General features: G+C 39.8%; 1 long non-coding RNA gene and 1 pseudogene across 1 annotated transcript in view; one reads left to right on the forward strand and one right to left on the reverse strand.

Moving 5' to 3' along the window:
• LOC102166412 overlaps positions 1-24,310 on the reverse strand; it is a 128,519-nt gene that overhangs the window by 56,561 nt on the left and 47,648 nt on the right. The window lies entirely within an intron of this gene.
• Positions 20,517-23,150, forward strand: LOC110259449 (annotated as a pseudogene).

The following is a 24,310-nucleotide window of genomic DNA, read 5'->3' on the forward strand; positions in this document are numbered from 1 at the left end:
CAGGTTTTTTTGCCATCAGGCAAGGTCCTTGTTTTGAGTCCCTGCATTTTCTCGGCTCCCCGCAAGTTACCAGGGTAAAGTCAGTTGGAATATGCAAAGGGCAAATTAAACATAGTAAGTGAATGATTGGGAATGAATGGATTAGGGGATAGATGGGAAAAGAATTGAAGATAAGTATTAACCAACCTCTTAAACCTATGTCCTAAGAGTTTGAAAGGGAGTATGGAAAGTGTGGGAGATGATGTCTTGTGGTGAGGATATTATCATTTTGAAACCATCAGAGAGATGTCCTGGCAGAAGTGGAAGGAAGGGAGGAGAACAATGTATCCTTTGACCTCCCCATCCAGTAGGTGATGCTCCCGTGAATTCAGAGCTATTCTGACAAGCTCACTGACTGGCATGTACAGGTAAGTACCTGTGCTGTTTGGCAGGTCAGTAGGGTGCAAGTTCTCTTCCATGTAACCAAACAGCACAAGTCTAGAAAGTGGGAAGAAGGATTATGCCACACCTCTGCCAGAACATGATAAGGAAAATGATTAATAAGAGAAGACACATGCATCCCATATGTGAGGCTCAAATAATAACACTGCCTTCCTAAAAACACTAGAACATTTTGCTCAAAACAAGATCCTTAAACTCTTCCTATAGATACACTGACTAGCAGTTACCATTATTCTGGGCAATCAGTTCCTCTGAGCCAACCTCTCAAACAGTCCATTGTGTTCTCCCCAGGTTCTCCCATCTTCTCCAGAGACTATTTGGTTCATTCCCCGACACCCCCTTAGTCTTTGGATCCAGGACCACCATGCTCTCCTATGTCTTTGATCTTGTCCCAGACACATTTTAAAAGCAGATGGAATTAAAGAACTCTGGGCTAATCTGTGGCTCAGAGCTACCTACATCTCAGGTACTATCCACATTCTTTTGACTTCATACACTGAGGACACTTAAGTAAGGGGATACTTGCCTTCTTCTTTGGGACCAGCCACCCAAGCCAGGTCACTTGGTCTGAAGTTTTGTCTTCTCCTCCCCTGCTAAGTCTTCAGAGCTCTAAGTTTGCCCTAATCAGAAATCCTTCAGTCTTGGTCACCAGTTATTTTTGTGGTATTCTGATAAATTTGTGACTTACAAATATAGATGCCATACAGATAGATGGATGAAATGCCTCCCTCTGTGAAGCACAATTCAAATAGGACTGACCTCTTCTCGCTGCCAGCATCATAACCAAATTTAAACTATTTAATCTAAAAATCAAAAATCCTTGAGTCAGGAAACAGTATGACTTTTTATTCCTTTATTTTTGGACACCCTGCAGTATATGGAGTTCCTGGGCCAAAGATCAGATCTGAGTCATAGTTATGACCTAAGCCGCAGCTGTGGCAATGCCAGATCCTTAACACACTGTGCGGGGGTAGCTGGTACCATTCCACCACAACAGGAGCTCCTGACTTTTCTTTTAATAAGCCATTCTCATGTTACAGAAATATAGAAGTTAATAACTCTATTTCAGAGAACTGAAAGTATCAAAACTAGCCTTCAAATATCTACAGAACTGGTTTCTTTATTATAATTCACTGTATCACACCCTAAATGACTTAAGTTGGACTAATCCTAAAAATCTTCTTTGGATTAAGCAAAACAAATCAGAATGTTTACACCATGAAAGGTATCATTCCACAAAAATCTATTTATGAGAAGTTTGGTGCCTTGGATATTACGTCCACTTTCCTTAAGGGAAGATTTTTGTTTTTTGTTGGTTTTTTTTTTTTTTCTTTTTTGATCGGTAAAAACAATATCCAGCCAAGAAAACCTACCCATCTAAAGTAAATAAATCTGGCTGGATGTTTTGTTTCAACTCCTATATCAAAGCCAGAATAGAGCACTCTGTATGAAATTTATACTCAAATAAGAGCTGAGTGATAGTTTAGGGAAGTTGGACCTTCAGGATAGCTTTAACTTGTTTTGTTTGTATATTAGTTTGTTTGGGGATGGGGAGGTGGGTGGTGTTTAATACTGCCAGGGGGTCCTAGGCTTTCTCTTTCTTTGCCAAGGAGCCTGAGAATAAGATCAGGGAAAGAGGCTTTGCTGCCTCCTACCCAGGGCAGATAGCTACTTGCCTGTAGACTTTCCCAACTAACTGTCTTCACTGCTTGGCAGGCTGAGGGGAGCTCTCAACCTTTTCTCATGCAGGGCTCCACAGCTAATGTGGACCATGTCCTTCTCAAGCATCGCCAGGCCCCATCTTCCCCATTGAAGCTACACCTTCATGAAGGTATAAGCACTTCTTTCATGGAGGCATCAGACCAACATCTCAAAGCAAATCTGAGAAGGAAGACTGGGAATAGGGTCCCTATTTCTAGCCCATTTTCTCAGAGCAATTCAAGGAAGATCTAGGAGGTAAGAATTTAGGCTTTGGGAGGTTGCTGCCCATGGGAGCGTGCCCCTCTAATTCTCAAGTCCCCCCAACACTCCCGCAACATCTTCCTTCAGTCTGTCCATAAGCAACTGTCTCCTGGCTGATGTTTCAGCTCCCTCTTTCAGAAAACGCCAGTCTCCAGTATTTGAGCAATGTTAGCCCCCTATTTCTAATTGGTTTTTTAAAATTCTTAGAGTTTCTATTTCAGCAGAAAGTTCATGAAAGTTTTATTCTGCCGACGGCTCCTGTTGGCTTCAAAAACGTGGATAGGCTCTGGTGCTGTAACTGTGTGAGGGGAAATAATATAGAGTCTGATTCGGGATTACTCTCTGCAAATAAGATGAGAGACTAAATATAAAAACATACCATGGCCAGGGCAGATACAAACTCAAAACTGTGACCACCCTCTGCAGTAAACACCACTCTGCTATTTAAGAAATCGACCCAGGAAGCCAGCTTGCTATGTCAGACTTGGAGAAGTCACACCATTATCCCCAAGGGCCAATCCTGAAGCCAAAAATAACCCCTGAAGTGATGAGTTCAAACAGCCAGAACTTGATTAATAACTGATAGATTGCTTAGTTTTTGTCCAACTTCAACTTAGGACCAACCAGAAAGAGCCAGCTATGCACCCCTAACCAATCACATAGGCTCTGCAAAAACAGTCAGCTCACCTACAGTTTCTCCATGCCAACAGCCTCCACTCAGGGCATATTTGAAACCTTCCTTTTTTCCGCTATCAAGTTTACCCACTCCTCTGCTTGCCTTTGAGTCTCTGCCAACAGTAGAGATGGTAGCCGACTCCCTTGTAAGTTCTGAAACAATAGGCTTTGATTGTTCTCATTTGGTTGGACTTCATTTATTTCCACAGGAGCCTAGTGCTAAGTTCCTCCCTGACTAAGGGCAAGCACATCTCATTAAAGTAGGAATTAATTCATTATTAGTTAATTAATTAACTAATTAATTATCTGAGGGAGGCTCTGTCCACCTTCTCACATGAAGGAGACATGCTTCCCATATGAAGATGATTTAAAGCTGCTTCTTGAGAACCTTGAGGAACAAATGACATCCATTTGCTAAAGGAACATTTGACTCCTACTTGTTCCTGCTTTTATCACCAGGAGCCCACACATTAGCTGAGAATGGCTCTGAGTCAACCAGGATGGATGTGCAGTCTCCCAATAGATTATTTATGGTCCTAATTGACCAGGGAGGGTCATTTCATCTCATCTCACTACATTTATTTTACTCTTCCCCAATTTGAAAGCAAGAGTTTTTTTGGAAAGTCACACAAACCAACGTAATAAAGGAGATATAATACAAGATAGCATCTTTAGAAAGAGCAGGAGGAGGATAAAAACCTCAAAGACAAGACTTTCCTTAAAAGAGAATCTCATACCAAGAGATTGTTTAATCAATTATTTCCATTATTATGAAATGCGGTGGGGGGAATGGGGACAGGAATTAGACATTTTAAGGGTTTCTTTAATTTGTTGAAACCATTTAGCATACCAAGAAATAAGAGACCAAGAGATTTACAAGGGATTTCTTGGTATATTTACATATTTAAACAGAAAAGTGTAAATCTGCAATTTATTTAAATTATATGTGGAGGTACGAGCCCTAGATTAAGCATAAATTTTACAACCTCTGTGATATAGTGCTTGGAAAACAGGCTGCAAGAGCCTACAAGTTATGCATTTACATGAGAAATTAAGGAATCTCCCAAAGATCAAGCACACAAAAATATCCCCAAAAAGGAAATGAGGGATAAAGCCAATAGCAACACCTCCATCACCAAGAGAGGAGCAACAAGGTGAGATCTGCTGTGCTCTATCATAGTCCACAATGGAAGTGAATGACAAGTGAATACTGAATAAGCTTTTTATCCTCAAAAATCCCAGAAACCTTAAGAAGTATGGGGACATCAGGAGGAGAGAGACCTGTTTGTCACTTCCTCACAGCCAAGTGTGAGGCTGGTCCTGAGCCTTGGAGTGCAGCCAGGCCAGGCCAGGAAGCAGCCAGCAGGCCCAGCCTTCCCCTCTGCAGCAGCAGCAGCATGATCACAGCCTCCAGGTTCCCCCAGAACCCTGAACCAAGGATCTGCACAGCAGCAGAGGGCCCTCTGCTTGCAGGCATTGGAGGTGGCCTCCTTGCCTGACCATCAGTACCACCATCATCAATGTTAGACCCTTGGAAGGGAGGACCAGGGCTTCCCAGTTAGCAGAAGCCATGGAGGAGCTTTGGTTACACATTTACTCTACTTAGAAAAATACGTGAGAAAGACTCATGGAAATAAGTGCAGAAACTTTGAGGGAGACTAGAGTCCCCAAATAAAAGATCAAGATTGGAAGAAGAGCAGTAGTACTTATTACCATTCCTGGGATCCCCATTTTTCTTCAAGGATGATGCATGGTTTGGGGAAACACTAGTTACTGGCATGTAATTTTATGTTCAAGGATGCTATTTTGAAAATTTTTAAATGATGTGTTTTCTATTTCTCTCCCTCCATTCACCACCACCTGGAATCATGATGTCTGCAGCCCCCCGGCTGTCATGACCCCCAAGAATATTCCTTCAAGACTGGAAGAGGAAATAAAAGAAAACCTCTATGTATGGCAGAAGAAAAGTGGAGGAGAAGGTAAGGAGGGCAAGGCAACTAGACACAAATGTGCTACTTCCCAGGAAAATCCTAGAAGACAGTGGTGATGGTGAGATGGGGGAACACAGGAACATCCAGGCAGTGGTGGGCCTCCATAGGAGCCAGGAAAAACCTGTAAGCTTCCAGGAGTGGCTGGCATGTGACTCAATGCCACTTCCTGAATGCACAGAAGTGAGGCAGTCCTGGCAGATAGAGATGGCAGGGCAGAGGAGCCTGAGGTTCTGATCCCCACTTTCCTCTGCCTTTGCATAGCTTCAGGGGCTCACGGAGTCCTGCATGCCCAGTGGAAGGCAGGCAGGGAGGCAGAGGCACAAAGAGAGCTGCTGGACTGGCAGAGGCATGAGCCCCAGCAGGCTGCAGCACATGAGGATTTCTTGATCAAAAGAAAATGGCCAGTCGCAGACTTCAGCAGTGACAGCACATATTTCCAAGGGTCCAGGGGTCAGGTGCACTTTGATGCACACCAGGCCAACCAGAAGAGAGACGATCCAGAGGGTGCTTGGCAGAAAATGAGGCCTCTGCCCCAACACCTCAAGATGACATAAGGCCCTCCTCCCACATAAGGCAAGATGCCATCTCAGTAAGGAGCTAGAGGGGAAGAGAAAACCTCAAAACTGAGCATTTACCTGAAGGAGAATGCCAGGTGAAAGAGATCATTAAGGATTCAGTGAATAATTTCGCAACTTCATAATTCTCATTTCCTACCACCCCCACCCCAACCTATATGTAAATTCAAAGAGATAAGCGTCAGGAGGATATTACATCAATCACAGAAAAGACAAAGTTCCATTTTATTTTCACATCCAAGTTGATGCCATATGCTAAGATTCCCTCAAAATCTTATCAAAATATTTCAATATTTTAAAAATATATTATTTTTTTCTTTTTACAGTCACACCTGTGGCATATGGAAGTTTCTGGGCTAGGGGAAGAACTGGAACTTCAGCTGAGGACTACACCACAGCCACAGCAACACGAGATCTGAGCCACGTCTGTGACTACACCACAGCTCGTGGCAATGCCGGATCCTTAACCCACTGAGCGGGGCCAGGGATCGAACCTGCATTCTCATGGACACTATGTCGGGTTCTTAACCTGCTGAGCCACAACGGGAACTTCATATTTCAATATCTTAAAACACATCTTGGAAGTTCCCATTGTGGCTCAGTGGTAACAAGCCTGACTAGTATCCATGAGGATGTGGGTTCAATCCCTTGCCTCACCCAGTGGGTTAAGGATCCAGCATTGCCATGAACTGTGGTATAGGTCGCTGATGCAGCTTGATCCTGTGTTGCTGTGGCTGTGACATAGGCTGCAGCTACAGCTCTGATTCGACCCCTAGCCTGGGAACTTCCATATGTCACAGGAGTGGACCTAAAAGAATGTATACTGTATGTATGACTGGGTCACCTCACTGTGCAGTAGAAAATTGATGGAACAATGTAAATCAGCTATAATGGAAAAAATAAAAATCATTAAATTAAATTTAAAAATAAAATAAAATAAAATAAATGAACAAAATCCCATATCTTAAATATTAGCGTTTATGAGAGAAAATGCAACTGACATGGAGAGAATGAAAAAAAGTTCATAATACAAATGAACAAAGACTGGTTTGGAAATTCCCTGTTTGGTCTTAGGATGACCAATGGACTTAGTAAAAAGTTGAAGGTGAGGGCACACAGAACCCTGGAGAGAGCACCACCCTGAGCTGGGAGAAGACAGTCCAGCATGCCAAAGAGAAAACTAACCATCCAAATGCAGCATAGAATGGGACAGCAGGAGCTGTCAGCATTAATGATGACAAATCTGCAACTGATGGAGATATCGGCATTTCCCAAATGTCTTTCCAATGTGTGATGAATCTATACCTCTACCTTCAAATGACAGCGAGAAAAATGGTGAGGCATTTTTTTCCATATGCTGCCTGCTAAGCTTTAAAACTCAGTATTATTTCAGAATCATATTTTATTGATTCTTGTGTAGTTTGAGATACATGAGTTGTCTAAAAAATAGAATCATGACAGAAAGATCATTCGGATTCTAACCTATTACAGGTTGTGTATGGAATTACCTGCAAGAAAGAAGGTGCTTATTTCCAGTAAGAGCCTGGAATTTTGTTAATGTGGGTCTTCACAATACCACACTGGCTTAGAGTAGAATTACAAAGAGTTTGTCTTTGAAGAGACACCACAGAAATCTGGAAAAGCTCTCCAAAAAAAATCTCCTAAGAATATGCCTAAGCCTGTCTACATTATTCTTCAATATTAATATTCTTGAATTTTCTAGTTTAAAATCTAGCTTGGGCCCATCTCTGGCTGAGCAGCAATTCTGACACTCACAATAAAATAGGAAACAGGTCCGTGGAATGGCATTTGCATGAGGAACTCCCAAAGGGAGTGCCAGGCAAATGCCACTGGACCAGGGAAAAACTACAGTTATAGCAGAGGAATGAGGATTCTAAGCTCATCGGGGTCAATGGGGTTTGCCCTTCACCCCAAAGAAGGAGGAGGTAGAAATAAAAGTCAAAGATCTGTCTTGCTAGAGACCATAAAATCAGAACTCAGTAGAAACCATCTAACTGGAATAACAGTTATATGAGAGAGGGGAAAGCATTCTCCCTGACACACTACCTGGAATCACTGGAAATCTGGAGAAGACAGAGTGCTCTTCGACCCTCAAGGCTCCAATACTCCAACAGAACTACCCCAATGACCCCAGCAGAAGTGACAATGATGTACAGGCAGGGCATCGATGCCTGGCAGAGGTGGCAGCAGTCAGGGGAACAAGAGCATCCGGGTCCAGCAAAGGCATCAGGACCTGGAGGACTGCGTATGACCACAGCCTGGCCTTGTGCCTGAATACAACTGAAACATCTGGAGATTTTCCAGAAAAAATTCCTTAGGGGAAGGACAAGAACTTTGCAGGAGATAGAGCTCCTGAATGAGCAGGTTGACACAAAAGGCTCACAGCACAGGTTTTGGCATCTCCTCATACATAAGATTATGTAAGTATAACAGGGAATACGAATTACATAGGTGTCCAAGGTAAGTTTCCATGATCATCCTAAGAGTTCTGGGAATTTATAACCTGAGAACAAGACCCTGAAACAATCCAGACAAGTATTTAGGGAATAAATACTTTCACACTTGCATAAATGAACCGACAAGTTTGCAAAATTATATGTATGTATCTTTATGGATACTTTTTCTGCTGAAAATGTTCATAATTTTAATCTGATTCCCAAAGGCTATATGACTGCCCCAAACTGAAGAACCTGAAATCTTTCTTGCTGCATCTCAAATATTCCTCTTATTTCTCAGCACCCAGTAGAGATGGGAAAGACCTCTTTTCCGTCCACTTGGAGAGCTTTGGAGTTGCTTTTAAAGCTCTATGATCAAGGATATCTTTGATCTGCAAAATCTTTGTGCCTGTAATGTCAGAAACTCCCATCCAAGTGACGGGGTCATGCTTTCTCTCCTCTACCACACAGACTTGTGGCACACAACTCTGAACTGTGTTGACTCTACTCAAAAGAATCTCAACAGATCCCAGATGACAATGAATGCGAGTTGCAAAAATATAACCCATTTTCACATCATTTATAAACTTTTCATAAGATTTTTTTCCCCACACTGAAAATAGTGAAAACCAGAGTTGAGTGAAAACTGTAAAATCAGGCTCTGTGTATTTAGCATTAAGCACTGTCTGGATGGAGAGATAAGATATTGGACCTGCTCTGATAGGCATTCTTTATGGGCAAGGAGACAAAAATGTAATTTTTTAGTTTTATGGTCACAGCAGCTTCAGCCGATAGCAGGGAATGATTCCATTTTCCTGTTGATATCTGCAGGCATTTTATATGTGTCTTGGATCCAAAAAGAGAAGAAAAAGAGCAGAAGGGTATGCTTACAACATCAGATGATTAAAAGACAACAAAAGACTTTTTTTCGTCTTTTTGCCTTTTTAGGGCCGCTCCCGCAGCATATGGAGGTTCCCAGTCTAGGGGTCTAATCGGAGCTGTAGCCACCACCAGCCTACGCCAGAGCCACAGCAACGCGGGATCCGAGCCACGTCTGAGACCTACACCACAGCTCACAGCAACGCAATCCGTAACCCACTGAGTGAGGCCAAGGATCAAACCCACAACCTCATGGTTCTTAGTTGGATTCGTTAACCACTGAGCCACGACGGGAACTCCAACATCAAAAGACATTTTCTTCCTCTTTTTAGTTACTGCATTCCAGTTCTTTTCAGCACCATTAAGCTGGGGTGTTATAATGATAAATCCCATCAAACACTAGGAAGTTACCAGTATGTAACCTGAGTCAGCACCATTGACCTTGTAGGTAATTCAGTTCTGTTGAGATAATTGCCAGGAGAACAAATTATAAATATAGACCGTTACTACTGCAAGCAAAATCCCTTGCAAAAGCAGTTAGTTCTGAGATAAATTGCCTATGGAATCCACCAGATCCCCAAGGTCTTTCCAGCGTGTTTACTAGTCAAGATTCTAACATGAGCACTAAATCAAAAATTCTTCTTTCCAGGGACTTCTCTCCTCATAACTTTAAACAGTGTCTTTCAAATGCATTTTGCTATGCACATTAAAACCTAAAATAGAACTGGTCACTTCAAAAATCATTTCCCTGTGATCTATGTTATTGAGATAGTCCAGCAAACACTGGTGACACGTGAGGACATCTTTTACCAAAAAGGGAATTTTCAAAGGACAGTTCTTCTGATAAATGTGTCTTTTCATGATAATAATCACTTATTCTGAAGACACTTCACCACTAATGGCAGGATAATCTCAAGATACAACTACACATTTTTAGAAATGTAAGCCAAAATTAATCAATCTATCTAATTTCAACTGAGGGGAGAATTCTTCTCCTTAATATTCTCTGAAGACCACACTTTCTTATGAGGCTGTAAGTTTAAGGCAGCAGTATAATTGGAAAGAAATTTATTACAGGCCTGGAAATTACCCTCAAATTAAAACATTTACAGCCCAAAGCTGTAATTAGGGCAAGTGTAAAGGCAAGAGATTCACAAAGAAATTTTGGCTGCTTCCAACAGCTCCATGGATGCCATCTTTGCTAATTCATTACCTTGTTTCCATGGTTAATGATGGGGACTCTCCAAGGTGTGATAATGATTCTTCTGCTTCTCTTCCTTTTCCTATAGTTTATTAACATATACAATTTGACCAATTCAGAAAACAGAAATTGAGCTAACATTGATCAAGGCCCCTGAATGCTAAGTACTGTGCTAGGCACTTTTAGAGTTACCTGCAAACCTATGTAAAATGTCTAATTCCTCTGATTATTCCTTTCCATCAAACTGTTCCCTATGACTTTCTTAGCTCCATCAATAGGAAGACAACTGGGAGCTAAGGGTCAGGGATCTATTATTGATGAGCTCTCTGACTCTGAGCAAGTCATACGATCTCTCCCAGTCCATTAAATTAAAGACGTTGAACCAGATTATCGAAAGATCCATTGGCCAAATTCGACCTTCAGACATACTTGCTTGGCCTGCACAATTTTATTTTTAATCAGAAAAGCTGTATAAAAGTCTGGATTTCTATCTTCTCTTGAAAAAGTGTATCTAAGCCTGATTTCTCTGATAGCATTAATTGGCTGCACCAAGAAACAGCTGCCCCTTCAGATGATTCCCCTACAATTTCCAACATCCCCTGTTGTGTTACAAGTGTTCCCCTGCACTCATTTTCTTTATGATTTGCCTCTCAACCAGATGGCCAACCTCAACACTAAAAGTCACTGGTTTTACTTCTCACAATTTACTTTATCTCAGGCTTTCTTGCCACCATAGGCCAGCAGCATAAGCATACATTTGAAATCTACCTCAAATGTTTCACTGTAAAATACATTCATATCTTTTATTGTAGGCTACTCATCCCTTTCTAACTTCAGTTTGAAAGTTTTATCATATCAAATCCTCCAAGCCTTTAAAATATTTGTGCCTCTTTCCGTACTTTACTCAGAACCAAATGCTATAAACACCTTCTGAGAAATTTCAATTTCCATCCTCTCATACCCAGCTCATAGTCAAAGCCAATATTCTTACTAAGATTCTCCCTTACCAATTCATACATTTTTTGATATATATACAATTTTTTGTAAGAATGTTATAATTTCATCTAATCCTAACAACTACTTTGTGAATAGGATGGAATGTACTTATATTACAATTTTTATGATTTTTCCCATTATAGTTGACTTACAGTGTTCTGTTGATTTCTAACTCTACAGCAAAGTGATCCATGTATATGTATCTGAATATATATGTATACATATTCTTTTTCTAACATTATCCTCCATCATGTTCCATCACAAGTGATTAGATATAGTTCCCTGTGCTATACAGCAGGATCTCATTGCTTACCCACTCCAAATGCAATAATGTACATCTATTAACCCCAAACTCCCAGTCCATCCCACTCCCTCCCCCTCCCCCTTGGCAACCACAAGTCTGTTCTTCTAATCCAAGGGTTTCTTTTCTGTGAAAAGGTTCATTTGTGCCATATTTTAGATTTCAGATATAAGTGATATCACATGGTATTTGTCTTTCTTTTTCTTACTTATTTCACTCAGTATGAGAATCTCTAGTCACATCCACATTGCTGCAAATGACATTATTTTCTTCTTTTTTATGGCTGAGTAGTATTCCATTGTGTATATGTACCACATCTTATTAATCCATTCATCTGTCAATGGAAATTTAGGCTGTTCCCATGTCTTGGCTATTGTGAATATTGCTGCAATGAACTTTTCAATAAAAGTTTTGTCCAAATATATGCCCAGGCATGGGACTGCTGGGTCATATGACAGTTCTATATTTAGTTTTCCGAGGTACCTCCATACTGTTTTCCACAGTGATTATAGCAACTTACAGACCTACCAACAGTGTAGGAGGGTTCCCTTTTCTCCACACCCTCTCCAGCATTTGTTATTTGTAGACTTAACTAATAATGGCCATTCTGACAAGGGTGAGGTGGTACCTCATAGTAATTTTGATTTGCATTTCCCTAATAATCACTGATGTTGAACATTTTCTTCATGTGTTTGTTGGCCGTCTGTATGTCTTCTTGGGAGAAATGTTTATTCAGGTCTTTTGCCCATTTTTCAATTAGGTTGTTGGGTTTTTTGCTGTTGAGTTATATAAGTTGTTTCTATATTTTAGATGTTAAGCAGTTGTCAGTTACATCATTTGAAACTATTTTCTCCCAGTCCATAGGTTGTCTTTTTGTGTTTTTCTATGATTTCCTTTGCTGTGCAAGAGCTTGTCAGTTCAATTAGGTCCCATTGGTTTATTTTTGCTTTTATTTCTGTGGCCTTGGGAGACTGACCTAAGAAAACATTTGCATGGTTGATGTCAGAGCATGTTTTCCCCAATTCATACATTGAAAGTAAGAATAATCATATTCCTTATAAGTCTACAAAGCTCCTAATAACTTACTGCATCTCCTAAACAATAATAGGTTTCAGTGATTTTTGTAGCTTAGGGTATGTTGCTCTCCAAGAGCCATTCTTTCCTCCTTCCTCAGTTACAAAACCAGGTTTTACTTGCGATGGCAATGCAACCAGTGAAAAGACTACATTTCCCAGACACTCTTACATCTAGATATGGTCATGTGAATAAGCTCTGGCCAATGAGACAAGCAGAAGTCCTGCAGGGGATTTCTGACAAAATTGCTTAAAGAAAACCAACTTGAATAGAAGAAAATTTTCCCCTATTGCCTCTTTTCCTTCTTCCTGGCTGCAAAACAGATTCGATAACTAGAGCTTGGAACAAAAGGTAATACTTTTGAGAATGAAAGCCATGACCTCAGATGGTAAGAGAATAATGACAGGAGCCTGGGTCTGTGATAACCACAAAGCACCATAGAAGTGTTTAACATGTTACATTAACCTACGAACATATTAGTGTTTCATAAAATTTTTAAAAGTATTTTTAAGTCTAGTCTTCCCTATTAGCAGCCAAACCTAATTCTAACACAAGTAGACTGTCTTCTCCAACTGATCCATCTCCCTAGTAATCCCCTACATTTTCTCTGCTTAAATCATGGCACTCCTTTTTTCCAAACTGTTTATATTTTAGCTCATCTATGTAGACTTTTCAAATTACAAGCATCAAGCCCTGTCACCCCTCTTATCCCAGGAACCTCTCTGCCCCTCATACTGCACCTTACTTTCCCAGCACCAAAGCTAAGCATTTTACACAATGGATCAGAATCAAAAAGTAGCAGGAGATCCTCAGTAGAAGGGAAGAGAAGGAGAACTGAAAGCAATCAAAGAAAGAGAGGGCCAAGAATGGAGAAACCTTCAGTTATTTATCTATTTTCTCTGGAGTAATTATATTTGGTTTGGTTTGGTTTTGACCTGTGAGGCATCTGTATCCCCTCAGCACAGAATGAATGATTTAAAAAAAGAAGATTTGAGGGAAAGTTCCATTTAAGAGGGTATCATGAGAGATAAAAGAGGTACTGGATACCACACCAGTAGAAGGGGACCTTTTTCTATGGCACATTTTTAGTATTGCTAAAAGGCCTAAGGATGACCCTGAGTTTGAAACACAGATTGGGCTTCAACACAGCACCCAGAAATAACCTCCATTTGCACTACGGGAGAAGATCCCTGGGCCTTTTACTGATCTAAAAATGTAATGTTTGAATCCTACTTCTCAGATCATCTTTAGTTTCTCAGAAAACCACAAGATGCAGGGTAGCGAGAACCATGGTGGCTTTGTCTCTAACTACTCCTCTGCTTTCCCTGCCATTCTGATCCCATTAGAGTAAACTCTATTACAGAAGTCTCTTTCATCATATATTCCCTTTATGAGCAGTTATCTTGTTTTACTTGCTAGCTAAGTAGAATATCACAAAGGTTACCATCAGAGAAAGTAAAATGATATAATAATATCCACAGTAGAAGAGGAAAGACTAATGAGCCACCGACCTTAATATATTTGTGTACCCAGGGGTCAGTTATGTGAAATTCCTGGAAGCCTCCCCACTTTGAGTTATTGAAGAAGTAATTTATTTGTTGAGTCATTAAGCTTTCCTAAAGTACTCAAAGGGAAAAACACAGTTATTCAACTTGGAATTTCATCCAGGCTATAAAAGATCATCAGGACTATACATAAAATACCAAGATGTCCCAACAGGGTGTAAACCCAGCAAAAGAAGCATGAAGGTGGGTGAAGACAAACACAATGGAGAATAATGTGAAAAAAATAATATATGTAAATGTGTAACTGGGTCACTATGCCGTATAGCAGAAATTGCTAGAACACTGTAAGTCGACGATAATAAATTTATTATTAGGTGATATCAAGAAGGCTGTCAGCAAGTAGCCAAGCCTAATCATCAGGCTGAAATACTCAGTTACTTTTTTTTAAGATGCAGAAAATCCAAGACAAACTTTTCAAAGCAAAATAGAGAATAAACTGACTCGGAGTTGGGCTAAAGTATGGATTCTTGGTGAGTGTGTATGTGTGTGTGTGAAACTGAATCACTTTGCTATATACCAGAAGCTAACACCACATTTTAAATCAACTATATTTCAAAAAATAAATAAATAAATAAATAAAGACATGGATTCTTGGAAGTATTCACATGATGTCATGAGATGGTCAGCATCTAAACCTCTGCTTGGCTGTGCTCTCTTCTGCATATTAGCTTCAATGTTAACACAATTGCCCTCAATGGCCCATAAATGGACCTCCACACCATATATCTCCTTAGATCTTAGCTTGCAAAAACTAAAGTCTGTGTTTCTTATTTTTTCATGTTTCCAGAGAAACAAAATTTTTTCATATTTTAAAGTTTTTTTCAAGTATAATTGATTTACAGTAATGCTATAATTTGTTCTGTACAACAAAGTGCTTTAGTTACACATGTACACACACTCATTCTTTTTCAAATGCTTTTCTCATAGAGAACATCACAGAATATTGGGTAGAGTTTCTTATGCTATACAGTAGGTCCCCATTGTAAAGCCTGTGTTTCTTGACAGTGTACCAAAGAGCTCTCATTCTCATTCTGACAGAACCTGTTTGAATCACATGCCTAGCCTGAACCTATGACAAGGTCTAGTGAAACATGAGTGACTTAAAACTGGGTTATCTATTCCATCTCTTCAACTGGGGAAATTTGGGAAGTCATTGCCAAAGAAAGCATGATAGATAAAGGATAGCCATAAATAAACACTCACCACACTATCAGGCCTTGGTTCTGTAACATGGGTATATATAGACAGAAACAAAGATAGGGTCACCAAGAAAACAGGAGAGAAAAATCATTTTATCAAAATTGTTAAAAATTTGAATGCTAATTATTGTAACAGGGGCAACAGGTTAGTAGCAGACTAACAGCAAGAAGAAATTAGGTAAAACACTGTAACTGCCACATACAAAGATCAAGATTTGTCTTAGATTCTGGTCAGGATATGTTGTGTCACACCGTCTGTGGCCAGAGAAGCACCTCAGAGGCAGGCCTGATAGTCTGCTGCTGAAAAATGAAGTGGGCTTGAGCTCGTTGCAGAGGAAGAGAGATTAGCTTTATCTCATTTACTTAAAACCATGGTCTTTTCACTTTGTTGGCAATAAGTATGAGAAGCTAGTGCCCAGCTGCTCCGCTTTCATGACCCATGGAACAGTCCTTCTGAAGAAATCAATAGTTGCATCTAAGGTCTGGAAATCGTCAAAACTATGAAAACTTGGCCCACACTTGCAAAACAGTGACCAAAAAATTAGGCCAAGTGGCTAGGAGACAAACTGAATGCCTCAATTTGGATTTGGAACTCATTTCTTATCTCAACACCTATCAAAAGAGGCCATTCAAAAGCTTGAGAGAGAAGGGCACTCAGTGAAAGGCCCTGTGTGTCAGCTGGGGGGCTGCCTAATAGATGATGACAGCCTGACACCTCTCCTGGAGAGCATCATGACAGGTCTGGATACTTGAAATCATCAGCCGCCAGAGGCGAGGTTCCAAGCAGCCATTGCCAGGCATGGACAAAACGGAGACTCCTGGGAGCAGGCAGAGTGCAAAACCCCAAGAGCAGCAACTGAATGGGCAGGAAAAGTGAAGTCTTATGTTCTGATCCTGATCGCCACACAAAGCTCTAATCTAGCATAAGCAAGTGCATGCCTACTTCCAGTACAGCTGTAAAGAGAACTGTCAAAGGGTCTTACTCTCCAGGGATCTTCCTAACAGCACGTCTGTCTTGCTGGACCAGATTCTCCCACTCTCTTTCCATCAAGCCAGTCCTTGTTCCTACAGGTCACTGCTGACAGCACTTCTCCCACAGTTCTAAATGCAAAGTCTGAATTCCATTCTAACAAACTCATTTTTAATGTAATGTTCTCATTCTAATTAGATTTAGTTTTATATCCCTAGATTGGTTTGAAAAATAAGAGTTGTCTTATTCAAAATTTGAACATATGCCATAGCAGAATGCCCTAGTATTCCTTGTCCAAATATTAATTTCCTGTCAAGCTTAAAGCTGGATTTTGTTCCCCAAATTCCTTTGAAAATTCAAATTATTTAATACATATGTTGATTAAAACATTAAAATATGTATCGACATTTAATTCAAATGTGTCTATGTGTTATGCCACCAAATAGGTGGCATATTCATTCAAGACAGAAACAGAAAATTAAATAATATTTGCACCTGCACAAGAGTTGGAGAGGTGCCAGAAACATTCCTCACTCCTTACTTGAGGCCATATGACCACTGCCTGTATTTTCTTCCCTATTCTGACCTCTGGAATGAGTCCCCTTTTTCAACAAGATAACTATCACAGGCCCCTCAGGTCAGTACTGAGGGATCAGCAACAAATCACTCTTGCGGTCAGCTCCACTCCAACCCCATAAACAGAACCATGAACAGGCTTGACCCAGATCCCTGGAAGGTTCCTGCCTATGGAGTCCCAGGTTGATGATAAGCCCTACACCTCAATTCCTCTAAACTACAAGTCTTCCCCATCACTTCCTCCAGCTCCCAAGGATTTGGTTTTTCCCACCTGCATCCAGACCTCCTTGATGCTTTCCAAATGACTCCCTCTGGACACATCATTACTTCACTTCATCTGCCTATCAATATATTCTTTTTACCTCTTCTAGACCAGCCCAAGGCCTCCAAATTGCTAAGAAACCACTTGTTCCCATTTGCCAATTTCTATATGTGGTGGGACATTATGTTCCACCCACTTGGCTAGACCTTACCTGCTCCCCTGTAGCTTGGCTAGGGCCTTCCCTCCTTATGGCCGAGAATGTGCCCTGGTCACCTCACAACATACACTTCTGTCTTGTATAGACAGCAGGTACTCAATCATGGTATTTATTTTGTCTTTATATCCTCAAATAATTGAAAATGGAAAGACAGTATTTCTAAATACCTGAGGTATTGTTTTCCTTTTTAGGCCATAAAATATTAGTTTATTTCTTATCCAAACACTGATTTCCCCACCGTGCACATCAGCATTCTCAAGCTTGGCCGCTGAAAAAGCCCTTATATCAGAGAAATATAAATTCATACTTCATGGGTCAAACTTGCTTCCCTATATGCTGTAATAGCTTTGAAATCTAATGTTTCATCTCAAACATTATGTTTGTCTCATTATGTAAATAATATATAATGCATATATAATATACACATTTTTCATATATATCCATGATCTACTTTCATATACTGCTAGCATGTACTCACACCCTTGACTGGGAGTGCATGTAGACTGGGATTAATATTCTTTTCAGAAGAAAATGTTACAGTCTATTGGACTGAGTATAAATATGCCTGAGAAAGGCCACCTCCTTTAGCTTCCTTAAAAATCTACATTACTTTCTCTTTCTCCATGCCCCTATGAAATAGGACATCTATGTTTCCCTAAGAATGTTGCAAAGTTAAAAAGCTTCTATTTTCCCTTTCTAAAGGAAAATAGCAATTCTCAGCTGGTTCAGATAAGAGGAAATACATGAGATGATTTTTATTCCAAACTTTACTGAAAATCATAAAGTCCCTCTATTAACTTTGCTTATACATTCATATCTGTACTTAGTAACATAAACACATGCCTTTTTTATTTTTTAAGACTATGCCATCACTTTTCAGAGGAAAAAAAATGTTTAAGAATAACATACTTGAAATAAAAGTCAACTTGACTGACTTGGATTAAGACACTTTTATGATGCCCATTAATACAGAAAGTTTTATGTCAATTAAAATCTTCAAGAAGACAATCTAACCCAGAAATGTTACTTTCTATTTTTATTTTATTTTATTTTTGCTTTTCAGGACTGCATCATTCCCAGCTGCCAGACTACTCTACAGCCACAGCAACCTGGGATCTGAGCCACATCTGCAACCTACACCACGCTCACAGCAACGCTGGATCCTTAGTCTGTTCATCAGGGCCAGGGATCGAACCCACATCTTCATGAATACTAGTCAGGTTTGTAACCTGCTGAGCTACAAGCAGAACTCCTCAAAAATGTTACTTTAATGAGAGTTTGATGAACTTTTACACAGAAGATTTAAACCAAACAAATGGCAATTGACCTAGGAGCATAGTTCTTTAAAAATGAAAAGGCAGGTTTTACATCCAGTAAAGTTTTACAAACAATAGCATTTGCTATAAGGTGGTAGAATGGAAAGAAATGAGGATAGAGATCGGAATGGCAGATTTCACAGTTCAGAAGATCATAGTCCTGGATGCATCCTCAGGTCCTTGTTGGCCTCACCATGTCCTCAAGAATTGGACACAACTCTCTTTGCAGGAAACAGGACAGAGGAATAAAGGCTTCTTTGAAAAGCAAAGATAAAGGGGTCCCTGGAGGATTTCTCAGCCCTTGAAACAATCTTCATGGCAACAGCTTGACTCTGTTTCCTGCTTCAGTGAAGGTTGCTAGAATATGAATTAGGGGTGAAGCACTGGGGCTATTTGCAAGTCCATGTTAAAATTTGATTTCCCAAACTCAGGAATACAGTCCATTCAGAATTAAATCAAAATAGTGCTTTAAGGATGCCCTACAAAGGACCTCAGTGCATTAAATAAACACCAACTAACTTTGCTCTTAGAAGTGGTCTCGCAGGAGAAAACCTAGAGAAGTTTCTATCATTCTCATGTTAAATACCCAAAAATGTCTGCAGAACACAATATCTCACCAATGGTCTTAACATCCCACAATGTCAACAAAAGTTATGTATGGAAATTGCTTCTCAGATCAGTATTCAATCATCTATATTACACCAAGTCACATTTACTTTTTTTTTCCACATTTACTTTTGAATTTTAATAAATATAGTTAATGCCTTCTATGCTTATTGTAATGTTTATTTTCCGTCCCAAATCATTGCATGTTTTTCTTCCATGAAAGTACATACTCTAAAAAACAAATAAACCAACAAGACTGAAAAACAGGCAGAGGGGACATATAAAACAGAAAATGCATAAAATAGGTGCCTTGAATAAAATATGTAATATAAATACTTAACTACCCACATCTGTCTTACAGCACTTTTGATGTTTGGATCCATGTTCTATTATTTCCTCAATTCTTAGTTTCCACAGATTGTAACATTAGTTTAACACCTTTGAGGGGCAAATACTACATAGTAACCAACCCTTTATTCTTCAGTATAAAAATGAGTTTGATGGCTTTTTTTAGCAACTTTAAGATTGATGGGATGAATTCAAGTATTTAATCTGTACTTCAGATTTAATTAAATATATTGGGTTATTGAAATTCCTTACTGAATTGGCGACTAAAAGTTTAATAGCTTCTTTTGCATGTCACTGGAAGCTGGTGGTAGGGGCATGTATATAGTAGTCCTTCATGACATGAATTGTTCCTATAGCCTTTTCTAGCTTGGGGGAAAAAAAAAAAAAGCTTTATCCCAAAGAGTGGTAATTTCCACTATATATTTATATATTTTACTACCTGAGATATGATGATAAGCAGCATTCATGTTCTAATTCAATGCTGCACCACGGTATGATGTTTTCAAAGGCATTTTACGCATCACATGGTGCTACCAGTAACGTAGCTGACTGACCATGAGATGAACCAACACCTTCTGTGCACAGGCAAATACCTACATGCACACAAAACATCTCCTAAGCTTCAGCCCTCTTATTGTTGGACACCTGGTTTTGCTATTAAACAGAATGTCTCAATTTCAGAAATGATATGCTCTGGAGTTCCCATCTTAGCTCGGTGGAATGAATCTGACTGGCACCCATGAGGATGCAGGTTCGATCCCTGGTCTTGCTCAGTGGGTGAAGGATCTGGCATTGCCATGAGCTTTGGTGTAGGTCGCAGACAGGGCTCGGATCCCGGGTTGCTGTGGCTATAGTATAGGCCAGCAGCTACAGCTTTGATTCGACTCCTAGCCCCATATGCTGTAAGTGTGGCCCTAAAAAAAGCAAAAAAATAAAAGAAATTATACACTCTAAAATAGGCCTAAAGGGAACTCATCAGGGCTATATGCAAAGTGACAGTGTTTTGGTAAATGACTGTTACCCACAGATAAGCTCTATAGAAAACTGACAAGCCTTAATCTGGCAAAGCTCTCCTTTTTCAGAGGTGTGATAGACAGAATTTCTAAAACATACTCTTAAAAAGTGCCTCACCCTAGTTCCTAGAAACTGTGAGTCTAAGACATCACACACGTGAATATATTTTGTTAAATGACAAAAAGGACTTTGTGGATGGAATTAAGGTTCCCTGCCTGTTGACTGCAACATGGGAAGTCTGGGTAGCCCAATGTAATCACATGCATCCTTAAAAAGAAAACATTTTCTGGCTGGTGACAGAAGAAAAAGGCAAAGGGGAAATGTGATAGATTCAAAGCAGAAGGATTTACTCACCATCACTGACTTAAACATGGAGGGGCCACATAAGAAGGAACCCAAGGGGCCCATGGAATAGAGAGCAGACCCAGCCAGTGAGGAAATGAGGATCTCAGTCCTACAAGTGCAAAAACCTATTTCTGCCAACAATCAGAATGAACTTGCAAATGAATTCTTCCCTAGAGCTTCCAGATAAGATCCCAGCCTGTCTGACACCTTGATTTTGGCCTAGTAACACACTGAGTAAGTAGAGAACCCAACTGAATCCACAAAGACTTGTGGTCTATAGAACTGTGGAAGTGGTTGCAAGTCAGCAAACTGGTGGAAAATTGTTATGGAAGTAGTAGGAAACTAGCATGGGCAGAACGCATATGGAGCAGTAAGAGAAAATCTAGAAGAAATGGAAAAGTTCTTAGAGATACAGTCTTCCAAGACTAAACCAGAAGAAATAAAGGATATGAACAAACCATCTGCCAGTACTGAAATTGAATCAGTAATTTTAAAACTCCGAACAAACAAAATTCTAGGACCAGACAGCTTCACAGGTGAAGTCTACCAAACACTCAGAAAAGAGTTAACTTTTATCTTCTGTAACTATTCCTAAAAACTGTAGAGAAAGGAATACGCCCAAGCTTATTCTATGAGGCCACCATTACCATGATACCCAAACCAGACAAAGATATCACAAAAGAAAAAAAAATTACAGGCAAGTTATTACTGATGAATATGAATGCAAAAATTTTCAACAAAATACTAGCAAATAGATTCCAACAATAGATTAAATGGATCATACACCATGATCAAGTCAGATTTTAAAAAATCCCAGGGATGCAAGGATTTTTCAATATCTGCAAATCAGTATGATACATCACATTAACAAAGTGAAGAATAAAAGCCACATGATCATCTCAACAGATGTAGAAAAAGCTTCTGATAACATTCAGCATCCATTCATCACACACACACACACACACACACACACACACAAAACCCTTTCCAGAAAGTGGGCGTAGAGGGAACTTATCTCAACATAATTAAGGCCGTAATGACAAACCCACAGCTGATATCATACTCAATGGTGAAAAGCTGGAAGCAGTTCCTCTAAGATGGAGAGAGTCTTGTCTAGTCAGTCTGAAGAGGCCAAGCAGCCCAGGTGATCCTGGGAGTTACCTGCATCCCTTCTGGTTTAACTCTACCTGCTAGAGGTAGATATAAAACTATAGCCACGAGAACTGTGTGTGCAGGACTTCAGGGTTTAGCCATCTGTACATATGATTAAGATTTTATAGAGTTTCACATTTTAGGAAAGATCTACCTAAAGACTTCTTCTTCTAAATTTGAATTTCTAAATGGATATTGTTGCTAAAAAATAATTGTTCCTGGTTCAGAGCTTAAGAAGTCAAAAATCCTCAAGATCACAACAAAATGGCTATTTCAGGCATCTTGGAGCCTACGGAGGCCTGCTGTGAACAGGACCTCTAAACCAAGAAATATGTCTGAAAGGCTGTGGTTCAAGGCTATTTTTGCTGGCTTTAAGCAGGGTCACTGGAACCAGAGGGAGCACACAGCACTGTTTAACATGGAAAGTGTTTCTGCTCAAGATAAAACTGAATTCTCTCTAGGCAAGAAGTATGCTTGTATGCACAAACCAAAAAACAACACTCCTGGTAGATGGGTCAGAACCAGAATAATCTAGGGAAATGGAACTTGCATTCATGGAAAACTATGGCATCTTTTGGGCCAAATTCCAAAGTAGCCTCCTTGCTAAGACCATTGGACACAGAATACAAGTGATCCTGTACCCTTCAAGGATTTAAACTTATTGAAAAGTAAATAAATAAAAGTATGAATTTGTTCTCCTATTTAAAAAAAGTAAGATTGCACCAAAATGGTTTTGTCTAAGGTGATGTTGTGGGTGAACTCGGAATCCATAAAATTGAACATATGTCATAGGTGTCTTCCCGCTTTCTTAATGATTTCTATCACTTTTGTTTACTAATATCTCCTTCTTTCATTCAACCTCATCCCCTAAAAAAATGATATTCCCTGTACCAGAAGGAAAGAAATTTGTCCTTATTCATGTAGCATAGATTAAATGACACCTGTTAGGTGCCAAGATAGTTCATTAGGAACTGAAGATGATCAAAGATGAACAAGATACAATCCCCTTTTTTAAAGAGGATTCAAGGACTTCCCATTGTGGCACAGCAGAAACAAATCTGACTAGGAACCATGAGGTTGCAGGTTCAATCCCTGGCCTCGCTCAGTGAGTTAAGGATCTGGTGTTGCTGTGAGCTGTGGTGTAGCTCGCAGACGCAGCTCGGATCTGGCATTTCTGCACCTGTGGCATAGGCAGGCCGCTGTAGCTGATTGGACCCCTAGCCTGGGAAACTCCACATGCTATTGGTGCGGCCTTAAAGCAAAAGCAAAATAAAAAAATAAATAAAGAGGGTTCAAGAGATGAAGAAGAGAGGACTCAAAACAAGAAAACATTCACTTACTGAGCTGTCACAGATCGTAAGGAAAAAAACCTAGGAATTGGAACCTGGGAGATAAACAGCTTGCTGAGGTTCAAAGGGTCATAGCACATAGAGAGAATGGAAAATTCTGCCAAAGCCCTCATAAGAGATGCTGTGCATTTGTTTAGTTTTTTAAGCTCACCTTTAAAGCAGACCTCTAGATATAGAAATGGTAGAGAAATGTGATGAATAAGTTTAATAAGTGAAAAATACAGGTGAGAAAAATACCAAGTGTTACAATTTCGTCTGTACATATTTTGGTTTAATCAAGAGGAAAAATCAATCAGAAGGCAATGGATCTGTGTTTTCTTGAAACTGTTAGTTCCAAAGCTAACCCAGCATCCCAGAAGCTGGGTTTGCTTTACTTGTGTTATTAATTTATTAGTGTAAATTTATACCTGTCAACCCATATTTACAGCAGCACAACTACCTACCACAAATATTATAGGCTTCAAGGACACAGTTAAGAACTTGAAACACTTAAATGACTTTAACATTTACTAATAGCATTCAGTTTCACATATATGAGAATATAAATAGAGTCTTGGTAGAAAAATTATTTTGGTAATTATTCTGATTTTTTCCCTCCTGGCTTTTCTTAAAAATTCTAAAGTTGTTTTCACCTATGATTCACTGCTTCCAATGCCAACTAATGGTGGTAATTTTGCTTACAAAGGGACATTGCAGAAAAGAGGGCTAAGTTTCACTCTCTGCCTTGGGGGAGTTCAAATGCTGAAGGACCCGTGCTTTGCAGTCACCACTACTCCAGTTCTTTTCATTAATTTACAGCAAATGCAGCTCTCGGCATTCCAGGCATAAAAAAACAGGGAA

The sequence above is a fragment of the Sus scrofa genome, chromosome 2, assembly GCF_000003025.6.
Source record: "Sus scrofa isolate TJ Tabasco breed Duroc chromosome 2, Sscrofa11.1, whole genome shotgun sequence".
Taxonomy (NCBI): Eukaryota; Metazoa; Chordata; class Mammalia; order Artiodactyla; family Suidae; genus Sus; species Sus scrofa.